Below are 12029 nucleotides of genomic sequence, written 5' to 3'. Positions count from 1 at the left end.
TTTTAAAATTCAGGATTGCAGGCTGGTGCGATGGCTTGTACCTATAATCCCAGCACTTTGGGATGCTGAGGCAGAAGGATCTCTTGAGCCCAGGAGTTTGATCAAGACCAGCCAGGGAAACATAGGGAGACCTCACCTCTACTAAAAATAATTTTAAAAAAAGTAGCCAGGTGTGGTGGTGCATGCCTGTAGCCCCAGCTACTCAGGAAGCTGAGGTGGGAGGATGGCTTGAACCTGGGAGGCCAAGGATGCAGGTAGCCATGATCGTGCCTCTGCACTACAACCGGGGCAAAAAAGCAAGACACCTGTCTCAGTAAAATAAAATTTAGGATTGCAGGGATTGCACCCTCCTGTCTCTGGTTCTTTGTTACCTATCCTGATCTCTGAAGTCTTAGGCAGTCACTGCCTGTGCATAGTTGATGTATCTATGTGGTCCCATTCTCTTCAGCTCTAATTTATCCAGACCAGCATGTTTAATAAGGTTAGATGTCTGATCTACCCTTTATTAATGTCTATTCTCTTTTCCAATTCATTGACAGAAAAGTTGGAGGAAAGTCAGGAGCCAGGGAGTTTTGCTTTCTTTGATCTGTTGAAGCAGCATAAGTAGTTTACCTAATAGTATACTGCCCTTGTGAGAGGTAACAATGCAAGATTTTGGAAAAAGACATCTAACCTGAGTGCTTATACTTTGCATAGCCCTTTTGCATTGTTTAGTACTACTGGTTTTTATGCTACTTAATTGTTTTAAAACAGAGATTTATAAAAATAGACACAATTTGCTAAATTCTCATTCAGTTCAGTCACTCTTAATGGAAAGTCTAGTTTTATATGCCACAAAGCCATAACCAAGGTGCACCTCATTGTAGAAAAAGAATCCAGAAAGAAAGAAATGGTTTTGAGTAGCAACTTTGAAAATTCCAAACTATGAAACAAAGGCAGAAATCACTGTTACAAGGTCCTTGGCTTTCCAGGAAGTCCAAAACCCAAATGAAAAAGGCATCTTGATTTTCTCTCTGAACTCTGCTCAAGGTTTACTAAGAAACTACCTACCACGTATAAATGGGAAACACACAAAAGATGTATTTCTTGGAAGGTGAGGGGTGTCAGTGATTTTGGCCTCACATTAAGGGAGCCAGAACCTGCCTGAACTGCTAGAAATAAGGGGTGGAAAGACAGGACTGGGTTCTGGGGCTGCATCCAGGGAAAACATGTCAGTACCGTACACCTAACACCAGATGAGTGGACAGAGACATGTCAGGAGAAAAGAGGAAAAAGGAATGCCTCGGGCTCGAAAAAGAAAAGGATATGGGATTGGTGTAAGGGTCTGAGGGATGAGAGAAAAGAAAAGATGATGATACATAATCACTTTTCTTTTTTCCTTCAGAATGATGACCTAAAACTAAACATTGGTCACTGCAATCAAAGTTTTAATATGAAAAATCAAGTACCTGGCTCTGAAATTTCAGAATTTCTTGGTGGGGAGTTAGGACTAGGAAGAATCACAGCCAAAAACAACTAACAGTAACTCCCATAGCAATGCTCTATATTTAAGATGTAGATACATCCATAATATATATACTCTGGAGTGGTTTATTAAAAGGCACTTTGAGCCATTCATAAAGAAATAAATGATAGTGCAAGGCAGCCGGACTCAATGGCCAGGAGGGGAGTTAGCAGTGAGTGCTCTTGAGGAGATGCCGAGGCTGGGTGGGCAGAGGGTACTTCGAGGGGGGCCTAAGGGAGTCCTCAGTGGGCCTGGGTGATGATGTCCTCAGAATTTCCCAGTGTGTGTGACCTCTGCAGCTTGAGTGTTCCTAAGGGAAGTTTGGAGGATAAAGACAGCATCTCTGGGACACCAGACCAGTGTCCTTCAGGTCTGGGAGCCCCACAGAGCAACAGCTGGGAAAGTATACTGTTATTGGAGGCAAAACAATCAAAATTCCATTCCAGAAACGTGTCGCTTGCAAACCTAGGTACCTGCTGCTCACTGTTCAATGGTGGCAGACATTTCAGTGTAGGCAGCTCAGTGCTTCTCATGCATAGACAGACTGCTTCCCACTTCCCCACCCAAGGGGCACCTGGAAATGTGTGTGCATGTGTTTGTCACTGTGTGTGTGTGTGTGTGTGTGTGTATGAATGTATGTGTGGGTGGGTGGGTGAGTATAGAGGCTACTGGTATGCAGTGTCCAGGACAAGAGATGCTTAATGTCCTGCAACACGAGATCAGTTCCTCAGAGCAAATATGGACCCCATTATAAAACAATGTGCTTTGGACCCTGTCAAGAGGAAATTCCCTTAAAAGAACTAAATGTATACCTTACTGAAACCAACTAAGTTGGTATGCATTTGAACGTGTATATTCCAATGTTTTCTGCTTTTAAATTTAAAAGCTCTTAAAGTTAGAAAATACAGATTAGCATAAAGAAAATGATCAAAATAATCCTCATTCCTACTATTTAAGTAATTAATATGTTGGTATCGATTAATGTGTCTTTCCATTTATTTATGAAAATAAGACAATTATGCATACTATATTTTTAGTCAGCTCTTTTTAATTACTATATTGTGAATCTTCATTGACTTAAATAGATCCTTTTGTATATAATTTTTAGTTGCTGCCTAATACTGTATTTTATGTCTGTACCATTGTTGAACTATCCTCCATTGTTGAATAGCTAGATTTTTTTTTTTTTTTTTTGCTATTAACACAATGTGGCAATTTATCTTTGAACTTTTTTTATTGTCAGAGAGCAAAAGGATGTTTAACAGCTGGAAGGTAGGAGGATAGATAGCGTGACAAGAGTTTAGGGTCTGCAATGAGAAGACATTGCTTCAAGTCCCAACTCTGCCACTTACTAGCCATGTGACCTTAAGCCATTCAGCTCAACCTCTTTGCCTCAGTATCCTCATCTGCAATATGAGAATAACAATACTTACCTGGCAGGATAGCACAGGAAATTAACTGAAGAAATACATGTGAAAGTACCTTTCAACTGTACCTCACTCTGAGAGAGAAGGGGGAAAAAAACATTATCTTCCATTTACTGTGAATCTCTCATATGCCAGGCACTTTCCTATGTTTTACATGCTTTATTGCATTTGATCCTCATGACAAACCTGTAAGGCAGGGGCTATTTTTTTATTACTCACATGTTACACAGAAGGGAAATGAGACATGTGGATAATCTACCCCATCATGGGCACAACGGTAGAAGCGGCAGCACAGAGATTCAGACCCAGGTCTGCGGGACACATCCCAGGCTCTGAGGTGGATACAATGCAGAAGAGAAGCGCACTCCGCAGAGTGGCAGAAGGCCAGCTCCAGAGCCTTCCAGACCCAGCTCCCCGGGAGATGAATCACCAGCTAGGGACAATCCTGAGGCCAAAAAGCTCATGATAGCCTGCTCACAGTCTTCAGTCAATAGGTCTTTTATTAGTCTTTAAAATGGGGACCACAATCTTTATATGTATACAATATCCGTGCATTCCAGAGCTCTTTCCCATCCATTCTCTCACTGTTCTGACAATAGCTCTGTGCTGTGGGTGGGGCAGGAATCAGCTTGTGAAGCATCATCCTATATGTTAGGACAGGGAAGACTGGAACTCTGGATGCCTGGTCCCAAATCATTTGAAATTTGAATAATCCCAGCTTATTGGAAAAGGAATCCTGTCTTTTCTACTTGGTATCTGTGTAGCTTTGGGTAACTCATTTCATTTCTCAGATTTTCAGTTTCTTCATCTCTTAAAAGAGACCAAAAGCAGGAATAATGTTTATGTCAAGGATTGTCCTAAAATCCAAATGAAGTCATGGAGGATATTAAAAATGCCTACCACTGTGTGCCTCCCACCTCTAAGGCAGTGTACCCACTCCAGCCACCCAGCCCCTAGTGTGCTATGGTCTACACCAGATGCCCCCTTCCCACTCCACTGTGGGTGATTGGACTGAGGTGGGCAATGAGCTCAAAGAGTAGTTCACTGGCCTTAAAGGAATTCATCAAATACTGAACTGAATCACCTTGATTCTTTTGAGATTTTTTTTCACTGATAATTGAATTTTTAATTCTACTTAGTTTTAATTAATTTTAATTTAATAGCCACATGGAGCTAATGGTGACCATAATGTACAGCTCAAGGCTATAAGTTTATTCTCTGGGGAAAGTAAAACAGAAGTCAAAGAACATTAAAAAATTGAGAGCTTTTCTTATGGGGAAAATTGGCACACTAAAGATACCACGGACCCAGAGAAAGGCCAAAAAATATGTATATGAGGGAAAGAAATGGTAATGCCTGGAGGGGCCCGTGTTAGTAGAATTCAATATGAAAGTATTAAAGAGCACTTCTGGTACTATAAGGAATGAAATATTATGAAATGCTTAGTGCTATAAAATAAAGACAACCTGACAAAGTATACTTTTAATTTTATTCCTGGGCTTGCAAGAAGTTATGTACCACTTATGCACTACCACCTTCACCCCCAACAAAGACCTGAACACACAGCAATAAGTGCTAAGCATAGGTGAAAGGCAGGGTTGCCCTGCTGGCAAATGCTGATGTTAAAACTGCAATCAAAAGCCAGCTAACAAGATAGAGAGATTAAGCCTAGGGTCCCAGCAGTGGGCTAAAGTTTCTATAGGTGGGTAACCCTCTGGCTCTCAACAAAAACAAATCTCTCTGGAGAAAAGCTTCCTCAATTTGGGTCCTTAGATTTCCGTGGATTAAGCAACAATATATGAGCACTCAATAAAATATGATCAATGAAATATAATCAAACACACAAGAAAGCAAACCACTATAAGCAAGAGGTAGAAGAGATGAGGTATGCCAGACTTCTACTTCTAAGAACTTTAAATGTTGGAATGAGAATATTTGAAATGTATAATAATTATAAAATTCATTCAAAGAATATGAAGTCACAGAAATAGGCATGCAATGCTAGACTAGAAAAAGTGAAATGGTAGATTTGAAAAAGACTTAAACATAACTTTTAGAAATGAAAAATGTTATTAAAACAGCAGAGGAAAGAATTAGTGAAGTGGAAAATAGAGTTGAAGAAATTAAACAGAATATAGCACAGGAAAAAAAGATTATAAATAAGAAAGAAGGATCAATAATCATTATAGGTTCCAAGTAAAGATAATATATTGAACACATACAGCTCATTTTACTCCCTTCTCCAAACTTATTAAAACTACAGCAAAGGGATTTTAAACAATCATATAAACCCACAAGAATGGGCAAAATATGAGATGAGATACCAGCAACAAACTTCTGGAAAATGGAATATAAATGAAGAATTGATAACAATGTTACCAGAGCTAAGAAAACCAAATCCTAAACTGGTGTTGGGGAAATCATTGAATCAACTGAATTTGCATTGGAACACAACACAAAAAGTAAAAAAAAAAAAAAAAAATACAGTAAGAGGCATAAATTAGTAGGAATTAAAGATAAAACAGAAGAACTACCAAATCAAAAATTCTTTAAAAAGACTATTAAAATTAGATTAATCTTTAGTAAGATTGAGAAAAGTGAAGGTATAAATATGTATAAACAAAGGAACATATCTACAGATAGGCAAAATTAAATTTTAAAAAGAATTTTAAAAAATTTAAAATTAGTTGAAAAAATATTTTAAGTGCCAAAAGAGATAGCAAGAATAATCTACACTACTTTATGTCTATACATTGGAAACAATTTAAAATGCCCAGAAAAATATAACTTGTGAAACCAATTGAAGAAATGGAAAACCTAAATAGCCTTATAATCATTAAATAAATTAAAATGGTAGTCTAAAATTTTTCTGCAAAGAAAAAGTCTCAATAATTTTAGTGACATATTATTATTGCATTAAATAAAAAACCAAATGTCCAAGAAGAGCCAAGACATTCTGAGGACAAACAGGATGAAGGAATGTGCTTTTCTAGATTGCAAGCCTTATTAAAAAGCTAAAGTAATTAAAACAGTATGGTTTTGAGGTAAGGATAATCAAATTAGCCAGTGGAACAGACTAAGAAGCCCCCAAAAATCTCTGTCTGTCTGTCTCTCTCTCTCTCTCCATATATATATGTGTGTGTATGTGTATGTATATATATGTTTGTATATATATGTGTATATATATATATATTTGCTCGATAAAGGATATTGTGTTGTAGATCATGAGTGGCTTATTCAATAAATGGTGCTGAGAGCATTAGTTATCCATATAGGAAAAAAATTAAAGAAGCTCCTTATTCTCTTACATACAAAAATTAATTTTTGATGGAACAGAATCTTAAATATGGAAGGCAAAGTCTTAAAACTTTTTGGAGAAATTAAGAATATTTTTATAATCTTGAAATTTATTTAAAGAATTTTTTTAAAAGACACAAGTACCCATTAAAAAAGAAAACATTGGTAAATCAACTACACAAATCATCAAAAGGTACCATAAATGAAAACATAAGGAATTCATATCTAGATTAATCTTGACCGTGGTCTTAAGACTTCCAGCCTCCTGAATGGTAGGAAGTAAATGTCTGTTGTTTAAGCCACTCCGTCTATAGTATTTTTGTTATAGTAGCCTGAGCTAAGACAGCTTTATATAAGCCTTTGGGGACCATAGATGAACTACATCACTTGGTTCTAGCATGTTCTGTGGTTTCAATGCAGAAACCTAGAGAATAACTAAGGCTGGGAGAAAGAAGGACCACACTGGTGGGAGAAGCTGGTGACAAGTGGTAAGGAGTGGGCAACCTGGGTACTAATTCTTGTTTTTTCTTCCCCAGCCTTGTGGTCTTGGCCAAATCACTGGGCCTGCTGTCTTTTCTGTAGAGAGAAGGGCTGCTCAGTTCTCATTTGGATTCAACCTTTCCAACGCAGCATTTAAACACGGAGGAGGGATTTTTTTGGTTGTCACAAGGACTGGGGGACCCTGCTGGCTAAATATCCTCCAATGTGTGAGACAGTTGCACCCTAAATGCCAGTGTGCCCCTATTGAGAAACATCCTCTCTATAACAGTCCTTTGAACGAGCCCTTTACATCTCTCTACACATACATGATGTTTGCTGGTGGGTCGGGAAACATTTGGATACTTTATGAAGCATGCAGGTCTCCACCCAAACCCACAGGTCAGATGGCTGCTGTCCAAACTTTAGGATCTTTAGGGCTGCAGATGAGATGCTCTGTTCTGGTGTATGTCCTGCTTGGGGGGCTACCCCTCCTTGCCAGATTTAGTTGAATTCAATTGAAGTGTACTATTACCAACCATTTGCTCCCTTGTTCTGACAGCCAGCAGGAGCAGAAAACTGGCTTGCTCTGGTACTAACTGCATTCTCAGAACCGTGCATGCAGTGCTTTATCGTTCTGTTCAAAGCTAAGCAGTGCCCTCCTTGGGACACTCTGGGAATGTACAGTATTCATTGCTCTAAGAAAATGCCTTGGCCACAAGGAGAAAACATTCTCTGGCTGTGGCTTGAGCCAACTGGGTCAGCGCCAGCCTGTGCAGATGTCTTTGTGGACAGAGAAGAAGTCCCTCTGGGAGAAGGCAGCCCATGCTAGGGTGCATAGATTGATGAGAGGAGTGACAACTGTATTTCTGTCCTTACTTGCTCTCCTGGCCAGGTGCTCTTATGCAGCGCACTAGCTGTACAACAGTACCTACTGGCTGGACCCTCTCATTCTCTACCAATTCAGCAGTCTCCTCTTGGCTTCATTCAGGAGGCTGTCTCCCCATGGTTGCCTGAACCCAAAAGCAAAATGTGTGGGTCCCACCTACTTCTCAGGCTCTAGTTCTAAAGAATGGGCCCAGGTGTCCAGCCTCCACGGCCTGACATTCAATGATGTGTACACTCCAGTTCCAAGTTGCTTTTCTACTCACTGCACCCCAGACTCTCTGCTAAACAGGCTACTTTAGTCATTGCCACCCAAATAATGCTTGTGAAGTTGCATCTCCACACTCTCATACTCTTCCCTTACCCTCACCTTTTATCCAACTCTTTCAAGGCTTGGCTCATTTTCAGTCTTCTGGGAAGCCCTCTCAATTGCCCCCAATCAGGAGTTACTGAAAAGTGTCCTTGTACCTCCCATTGGTCACCGACTGCACGGTTCATGTATTGGGAACCTTGATTGTTAAGAAGATTTTAAGTTCCTTGAAGGTGGAAACCTAATGAGAAGACTTGCCCTTCAGGCTCCTCTACTTAAGAATCATTCCAAGCAATTACCATGGAAACAAATATCTTCTCTTCCTGGCCTCTTGGACCAAAACAAACAGACAAACTGTTAAAGAGCAAGGAATTTGGCTCCCCGCCTAGGTTGGCAGTGAGAGCGTCAGAACAAGGTTGAGGCCAAATCCATGCACCTCATTTAGTTAGCTGCCCACGAACTTGGCTTGGAACGCCTTGGCCCCATCTTGAAGAAAGCCCTTCATTCTGGGGACACTGGTCAGCCTGAGGCCCATGCTCCTTAGTCCCACCACAGGAAGCCGCCTCTCTCCATCTGTCACTCTGAGACCATATTGGCTGAAGCTCTGGGCTTACTCATATCCTGAGTCATCCAACCTCGCATGTCCGTAAAAATATCCATATCCTTATAGGTGGAGGCCTTATAGATAGGTTGTTGAGTCAGATTTATGAGTTTGAGAAAGAGATGCTTTGGATGCAAAGGACCTTTGGTGAGTTTGCAGAAGCCCTGGACTCAAATCTACCACCACTCAGAACAGTGACTGCCAGAAAATGCCTGGAAAAGGGCATCTCTTTGCTGAATGACCCTAGTAATCTACTCATTCCCCAGGTAATTGCTGAGCCACTCTGTGTTCCAGGCACAGTTCTAGTTTCTGGAAATATACCTGAGAACAAAACAGACAGAAATTCTGCCCTTATGAGCCTCCACTTCAGCTCCTGGGCAAGTCTGTTTTTCATATGATCCAAGCACTTTGGCAGGTGTTAGGGCTGTAAAAGGGATGGCATGGGACCCCCTTGGGTAGGGGACATGGCAGACACATCTCTTAGAAATATTGCCGCAAGCCTCACTGTTCAAGTCTGGTGTGTGGAGCAGCTGCATCAGCACCTCCAGGGAGCATGTTAGAAATGCATCGTCTCAGGCCCTTCCCAAGCCCTTCTGAGTAAGAAACTGCACTTTACAATATGCTCCCAGGTGAACTGTCTGCAGGGAAAGGCTTGAAAAGCCTTGCTACAGGACAGCAAATCCCACAAGCTGTCCTACAGTGAAAGGGAGCAGAATGATAATGTGCATTTGAGAAAGAGCACATCCCATGCCTCAGATTCAGAAAGGTGGCGGGTTCAAGACTCAGATCTCCTCAGAAAGAAACATGCTTAAAAATCCAATGCTACTCAACTGTATTTGATGGCTCAACAACAAATCACCGACTGTAATCACTCAACAGAACCAGCATCCTGTGAAACACACCTTGAGAAACCAGTAGTGGACCTTCTGGAATTCCCGGATTCAACTTTCGTGGTTTCAATGACTGCAGATGGAGTGAGCTCATGGGGTGATAACTGGCAGTTTTGCTGAGGAACAAATCTGAATCATGCCTACTGCCAGGCTGAGGCTCTGGGCCAAGGTCTCAGCTTGGGATAGGGTGAGGATCAGAGGGCTGGAAAGACAGAGGGACTCGGAGACTGCCAACTACTGGTTAACTTGTGGCATAAGGAGGATATATACAGAAAACACTGGATTCTATAGCTGAAATATGTCATTTGGAGAAATTTAGGAGCCAATATAAGCATTCCTTATTTGTCATTTCGGGGATTCAAGAAAGTCATGGGCTATATATATTCCACAGGTGTCAAGAATCTATAATGATGATGATGATGGCAAAGACAATGATAGATACCTTTTTAAAACTTACTATATGCCAAGCACTGTCCTAATTCATATGTTCCCAACAGCAATGCTAAGTGGTATAATCCTCATTTCTGCAGATGAAGAAATTGAGGCACAGAGCTGGCTCCTTGTTTTAATCCGTTTCATGCTGAATGTGACTTCTGAGACCTAGGTGACAGGCAACTGACTGGTGCAGACTAAACTGGCCGGATGATGGAGTGACCACTGGTCCCCTTTATCCCCCGAGCCAGCCTCCGAGAGACTTGCTCAGAGCCCCATCCCAGAAGTGGGCAAGATTCACATTTGTGCCTTAGCAAAACTGCCAATTATCACACCATGGGCTTATTCCTTCTGGAATAGGGTAAAGCAAGAACAGAGAACCCCCTCTGGGGGTGCCACTTAGGTGTGAAGCAGCCCTAATTGGGCAGGTATAGGCTGGAGTGACCTCAATGGTAGGCCTGGGAGGGGACACCTGGTTTGCTCTGGGGCAGTCGTAGAAGGCTCAGCACAGTGCTGGACTGCAGGTAGGACTAAGCTTGGATTATAAGGCTTGGGATCTTCTCACAATGCTGGTCTGCAGCCACTGTGGCCTGTGACAGGCCTCTTTCCCTGGGTCGCAGTCTTTGAAAATAATGATACACCCCCCACCCCACCACACCCGGTCATGGGTTGCACCTTGGGTTTCAACTCAGTGACTGCTTTTCAGGAGGTCCCTCTGGGGCTCCTTGGGGTTATGGCTGCTCCAGGCTGGCAGATCCAGATCATGCAAGAGGTGGCTTAACCCTCTCCCTCTCAGGGACACGAAGAAGATCTGTTGCTTCCAGATTGCACCAACACACATGCCTAGAACCCCAGTAATGAAGCTGGAACCTCTGCTGTGTGGTCAGACAAACCCAAGGATAAATTGCCCCTGCTTCTTGGGATGACACTAGGAATTCGCCATTCTTCACTAGGCAGTCCCTGGGGCCTAGAGCCAATTCACTCAGTTTAACATTCCCTCCTTTTGAGACAAAGTATAGGGTGGTGATAATGAAGTCAGTCGGGCACAGCCTTGAGTGCTGGCTGTGTGACACAGGGCAAGTCACTCAACCTCTCTGAGCTCCAGCATGCTTATTGGTAATTGGTATAAATGAAAGTACCTATATCATGGGACTACTGTGAGGTGCCAGCACATTATCAGTGCTTTGTAAAGAGCCGCTATTACTCTTGTTGTTGCTTGGACATTTGTTATGAGGGGGGAATACTTTTTAAAATTTGCTTTTTAAAAACAACAAATTTCTGAAGGCATTTTCAAATGAGACTTTAAAATATGTTTTTCTCTTATAAAGTTAAAATTTTTGTATGAGGTTAGGCATAATTTTTTTTGTTTTAAATTAACAAATAGCAATCAAGGGCTTCTAAGCAATTCCAAGGACCCCCTTGCTGCTCTATTCCACTAGTCTTCCACCCTCTCCCTCCTGGCAGCAGTCGCTGGCATTTTTGTAAGTCTCACCCTGGAGGCTGGCAAGCTCTGCACCTCCTGGTCGGGAGCTGCCAGCTCTCCCCTGCAGCTGTCCTGAAGTCCTCTTGCTGTAGGTTGTCCCTTTGTCCCAGAGCACTCACCCTAACAGGGAAGTCCCTCATTTCTTCATTAACTTCCAGGTTGCTCCCTCCCCATTAATGCTGAGCTGGAGAAGCAGGGTTCACAGGACCTTACAATAGGGACCAGGAGCAGCAGCTCGGAGATTCAGGCCTTTGGCTTCCTTGACCCTCCTGTCCCAGGGCCAGCATCAGGGAGGGAGGAATTGGACAGGGACAACAATCAGCAGGGCCCGTGTAAGCATACACTTCTTATGGATGACTCCTCTGACATCCACACGGGTAAGGCCAGGCTCACGGTCACACAGTGGCTGAGCCAGAAGACCAGTGTTTTTGCTTTTCCATCTAATAATGGCTCCGTCTATACAAAATTTTGGGCAGGAAGGGCAATGCATCTATCAGAACTCACTGGTGACAGGCGCAGCAGGAGCTAAATTGGCTGAGTTGAACCAGGCTGTTACTTCCTAGCTGTGTCACCTTAGGGAAATCACCCAAGCTCTCTGTGCCAACAATTGTGCCTACCTCATAGGATTCATTTAAGGATTAAAGAAGTTGATAAATATCAAGTGATTAAAATCCTACCTGGCACATCCATAGCAGGGATTCTACATGCTAGATATTTTAATTG

General features: G+C 42.1%; 1 protein-coding gene and 1 long non-coding RNA gene across 2 annotated transcripts in view; one reads left to right on the top strand and one right to left on the bottom strand.

Annotated features, from left to right (window-relative positions):
• The window catches only part of WLS (Wnt ligand secretion mediator), a 134066-nt gene that overhangs the window by 6161 nt on the left and 115876 nt on the right, over positions 1 to 12029 (bottom strand). The gene's annotated exons all lie outside the window — the stretch shown is intronic.
• LOC129398721 (uncharacterized) overlaps positions 1 to 12029 on the top strand; it is a 77671-nt gene that overhangs the window by 37760 nt on the left and 27882 nt on the right. The window lies entirely within an intron of this gene.

Source organism: Pan paniscus, chromosome 1, assembly GCF_029289425.2.
Source record: "Pan paniscus chromosome 1, NHGRI_mPanPan1-v2.0_pri, whole genome shotgun sequence".
Classification (NCBI taxonomy): Eukaryota; Metazoa; Chordata; class Mammalia; order Primates; family Hominidae; genus Pan; species Pan paniscus.
The sequence above is the reverse complement of the archived record's forward strand: the minus strand, read 5'-3'. Positions and strand labels throughout refer to the sequence as shown.